A 5,166-nucleotide genomic window follows, 5' to 3' on the forward strand; every position below is an offset into this window, starting at 1 on the left:
AACACACTGATCCTGGGGAAACGTTGTCTCATGTCACTGTGTACTGTAACACTTAGATATGGTGTAATGACAATGACAGAGGTTTAATCTCAGTGTAATGACAATTGGAGGTTTAATCTCAGTGCCGTGATGGTGACTGTTGTACAGAGAATGAACCTCCACATAATTAATAATATTTCCTCACAGGTTGTCCCTTATTGTTGAACGATGGAGAAAGTTGTTAATATTTTATATATCACAATCGCTTACGTACAAGCAGAATGACTTTAAAGCAGAAACCATAAATTAAGTGTTAATTGAATCTGACTTTTAACATTATTATAAAACAAGCTAACATTATTAAGTGCAGAGCAAATAAAAAAAGCATAAACTTTTAATCCTGTAGCTTTACAAGTGCACATGGCCAACACATGCAAGCTGACCATTCTCTGTTCAACACAGGTCACACACACACACACACACACACACACACACACACACACACACACACACACACACACACACACAAAGTGTCTAATTTCCTTCCTAAAATTACAGGGAGTGCAGCAGCAGCTCTGTGGGTAAGACGTGACATTCAGCGAGACGCTTTTTCTCCAGCAGGAAGTGGACCAGCCACATCATTTGCTAACAAATAAATCATGTGTACAATGTGCATTAATTAGAAATTCATTAAAAATTCCGACTCACAGGCAGGTGTGCAAATAAAGGATTAGCGAGACAGCAATTACAGCACATAAGAGTACATTTTAATTACATCTCCTGGATTGATTTTCAGACAGAGACAATCAGGCTGCATGCAAGACGACTGATTGCTCATTTTCTGGAAGAAATAATGAGGAAAAGACTTCAGCAGTCTAACCCTAACAAACACACACACACACACACACACACACACACACACACACACACACACACACACACAATCAGAGTGCTATTAAGGTGAACTCAGGTGTGCTCTAATAGACAGACATATCTCTGATTGCACTGTAAATCCTAATCGACCTAACATTCAAATAAGCAATATGTACTATAAGTAAATAATGTGTGTGTGTGTGTGTGTGTGTGTGTGTGTGTGTGTGTGTGTGTGTGTGTGTGTGTGTTCTGATCATTATACCGATATTTAGAAATGATGTTATTTTGTTAAAGAATGATACGCATGATAAAGTTTTGTATTTTATTTGAATAAACGTACTCCAGTTAATTAAACACAATGAATATTTTCTTGCCAATAATTATGTAGGTGACTTGCGTAGAGGTCATTTGCGTACAGATACATATTAATTCTGTTAGCTTTTAAAGAAGGTTGCTCTGAGAAAAACGGTCCATGTTCCAGACATCCTAAAAGGCAGTTCTGGCAGAGAGCTGGAAAAAAAAAATCTGCCTGCAGAAGCATAAAGTCTCTGGAACAGCATTCTGCTCATTCTGTGATTTCATTTTTAAATTAAACCAATTTGCCTAGAAATTGGTTTTAAGGTCTGCACAGGGTGGTTCTGTGCATTAGCCCCCACCAAACACACACACACACACACACACTTATACTTTCATAGTCACACACCTCCTTTCCTCGCTGAAAATCATGTCTGACTTTGAAGTGCTAATTTTGGAAGTTTAGCCAATTTTTTATTTGCTGCTTTGAAATCTATCCTCTAAGCTGCTGCACCAGCGATGAAATATGCGGTTTCTCCACAATGAGGGATAAGTGGCCAAAATGAGAAGCGCCTGCTTCTCTCCCTGTGCATTATATAACTGTGAATAATCTGCACGCTGCACTTTTCCTATGGCGCTCGCCGGTGCAATTTATTTCCACTAACATTATGCAGCCTCCCCTCCTCCTCATTTTCCAATCTGCCTGCCTTTCAAGCTCGGTGGGCACTATTTAGAATGCTGATGACAAACAAAAATGTTTTTTTCTAAGAGGAAAACCATCCTGCCATCATCATCAAGTTGAATTTCAAAACAATAAGGTGAAAAATGCAATGCGTGTCCATCTGAACTGACAATGAGGGCAATTTTCAATCAAAAGAGCGCCTCGAACCGACATCCAGTAATGAAGAGCTTGTGAAAGGCTGGACGAATCCGTACACCCTCTACACCAACAATAAAATAAATCTGCTTTTTCAGCTGGGAATAATGGATACAATAATAATCGATGGGAGGACAAAGAGGCGACAAGTGAGCTTTATTTTTTCACACACTTTAGGATGCAAGAGTTATTTAGCATAGGTTGAGGAAAAATACAGAAAACAGACTAAACATTAATTCCTTTGTGGCTGGAAAATGTCATTATTTGAGTCAGCCTTGGGATGAAGGGGGTCTGAGATCAGAACAATGAGAAGAGGCCTAAGTAATGGGGGAGCCTTGAATCTCACCTCATAAACTGGCCTAATGGATGCACAGATGACCTCAATCACAAACCTCGCTTTTATCCTTTCCAAGCTATAGATGGCAGAATTATGTTAAAATAAGTTGATCAGACTGGCTCTTCACAAAAGCCAGTATTTTCCTCCAACACACACACACACACACACACACACACACACACACACACAGCCTAGAGAGAGAAAAAGAGAGAAAGGATTTCAAACAACCCTGAACACCATCTGTATGATCTCCAGGCCCTTCCGATCCAATCCGATGCTTTGCCGCAGCCCTGTACTCGCCAATAAATTGCTTTAGTAATCAGCTTTTTGAAAAGCTTATTTACTGCTTGTTTTTTTTTGTTTATTGTGCTCCTCTGAATGAAATATAAAATTGGATTTCATTAGATGTGCAATTTTCTCTTTCTCATAAAGAAAGCACAGAGAGAGAGAGAGAGAGAGAGAGAGAGAGAGAGAGAGAGAGAGAGAGAGAGAGAGAGAGAGAGAGAGAATGAGAATCACCTTGTTGGCTGTCGAGAGTGGATTGGGGTGCAGTGTATATATTACTGCTGATTGAGTTTCTCGGAGGCTGATGCAGTCTTCTTTTGCTCGAACTACTGATAGAATCCTGAGTGCAACATGAGCTCCGTGCTGAAACAGAGGCCCCTTGCGAGACATTAAACTCTTCATCTGATATCACGCTCTGAACAAAATCACCTCTGTGACGTCAAACATCCTCATCCTGGGTGAGACTTCAAGTTCATCTTCAAAAGAACCTTCCCCATGTTGTGAGAAAAAAGCTGCAGTGTAACTCCGCCCCCGGCCATGGAGCGAGCTCTTCAAGCCGACCATGCCATTCTACTTCATATGCTAGAACATGTTGTTAAAGGTACAGCCCTCTCCTGGCTCAGGTCTTATTTGAAGGATCGCTATCAAATCAATTCGATACAATTCAAATTTATTTGTATTGCACTTTTAACAATTGACATTGTCTCAAAGCACCTTTACAGAACATAAACATAAAAAGGTTAAGGTTATAATATAAAGATAAATATAATACAAAATTCAAGATTAATATTAGATATATTTAATGTATTTATCCCCAATGAGCAAGTCTGAGGTGGCTCAGGCTATCAGTTTGTAGGCCTAAATAATGACCACTCTAATCATACTATGGTAATGTTTGGTGTTCTGCAAGGTTCTGTTTTAGGCCCATTGCTTTTCTCCCTATATATGCTACCCCTTGGTGCAATTATCCATAAACATGGTATTAGCTTCCACTGTTATGCTGATGACACACAGCTATATGTTTCAGCTCAGTCAGATGTGAGGGAGGACATCAGACAGTGGACACTTACTAACGTCCTCCTGTTTAACTCTGACACACAGAAGATCTTGTACCAGGACCACAGACCGTCAGAAGTAAGCTTTCTGATTACAGAGTAACTCTGGATGGTCTTTCTATTACATCATGTGCAGCAGTAAAAGACCTCGGTGTGATTATTGATACCGGTCTCGAATTTGAAGCTCACATAAATAATATCACAATGGTTACCTTCTTTCATCTCAGAAATATTGCTAAGAGCTATTTGGCAGTACAAAAGTACAAAAGGCTCCAGCAAAGGGTAGAGCTTTTTCTTACAGAGACCCTGTTATATAGGAAGGGGTACTGGGTCTGGCCCGTTATCCACTTCAGTAGTGGATAGGAAATTGGACAGACGTCCGGAGCAGATAGAAAAAGCTTGGTAGGGAGTGATGACAGGATAGGATAAAACGTGGTCAATATAAATAAGGAGAAAGTGCAGGGATTGGCTTGTGACATATATATATATATGACCCAAAGAATAATAAGTGAAGGTAAAATGCTTTTAATGACAGGGACTGCCCAAAGTGAGGTTCGATCCACAGAGACTATGCTCCCTGAATCATGGAAATGAAACTCTACTGTTATGCCAGGTAGGCACAGCAGCAACAGCTGGGGATGAGCACAAGAGCTTTAACTCCTTGCTCAATGGATAATTACCTCTCAGAGGGACGTGCTCTCCTATACAGATTACCACACTTAAATTAAAATCTTTTTTTCAAACTCCTAGTCGATGTATATGTTACCCAGGTTACCAGGTTGGAGGTGGCCAGACAACAGAGGGAGTGAACCAAGTCCTGGTTTATCCTGTCTGTCTGATCGTTTGACTCAGGGTGGAAGCTTGATGAGAGCCTGGCACTGGCACCTATTAGGTGGCAGAAAGCCCCCCAAAACCGACTAGCGAATTGGAGCCCCCAAGTCAGAGGAGAAGCCGTGTGTTAGACAAGTTTGCCTGCCTTATGCCTCTTTTTCAACCGGAAAGAACCGGGTGCTGGTTCAGAGCTAGTGCTGGTTCAAAGTTGGTTCCACTGTCGAACCTTTTAAGAACTGGTTTGCCTTTCCACCGGCTAGAGAGCCATCACAGCGCCGAGTGTGACGTCACTGTATACGTGTCACGTGTCCCAGCAACGTTAGCGCAGCAGCGGCAAACACAAACACAACAATGGCAGATGTTGATTTACTGTTCATGCTCATGGCTTTGCGAACCTACATTGGCATCCAAACGCGGCGAATAAAACGTGTACATGCAGCTCCATGTAATCTGTATAAACAGAGTTTGTAATCGATAAAGTACATAACGTTATTTTATCATTAACACAGAAAAAAATGTAGCCTTAGCATGTAGCTACCTGCTATCATGTGTGCTGATAATGTATCATATCGCGGTAAAGTAAAAGTGTATTAAACATTAGTATACTTAAGGTACATTATCAAATGTGCTAACGG

The sequence above is a fragment of the Tachysurus fulvidraco genome, chromosome 2 (genome assembly GCF_022655615.1).
Source record: "Tachysurus fulvidraco isolate hzauxx_2018 chromosome 2, HZAU_PFXX_2.0, whole genome shotgun sequence".
Lineage (NCBI taxonomy): Eukaryota > Metazoa > Chordata > Actinopteri > Siluriformes > Bagridae > Tachysurus > Tachysurus fulvidraco.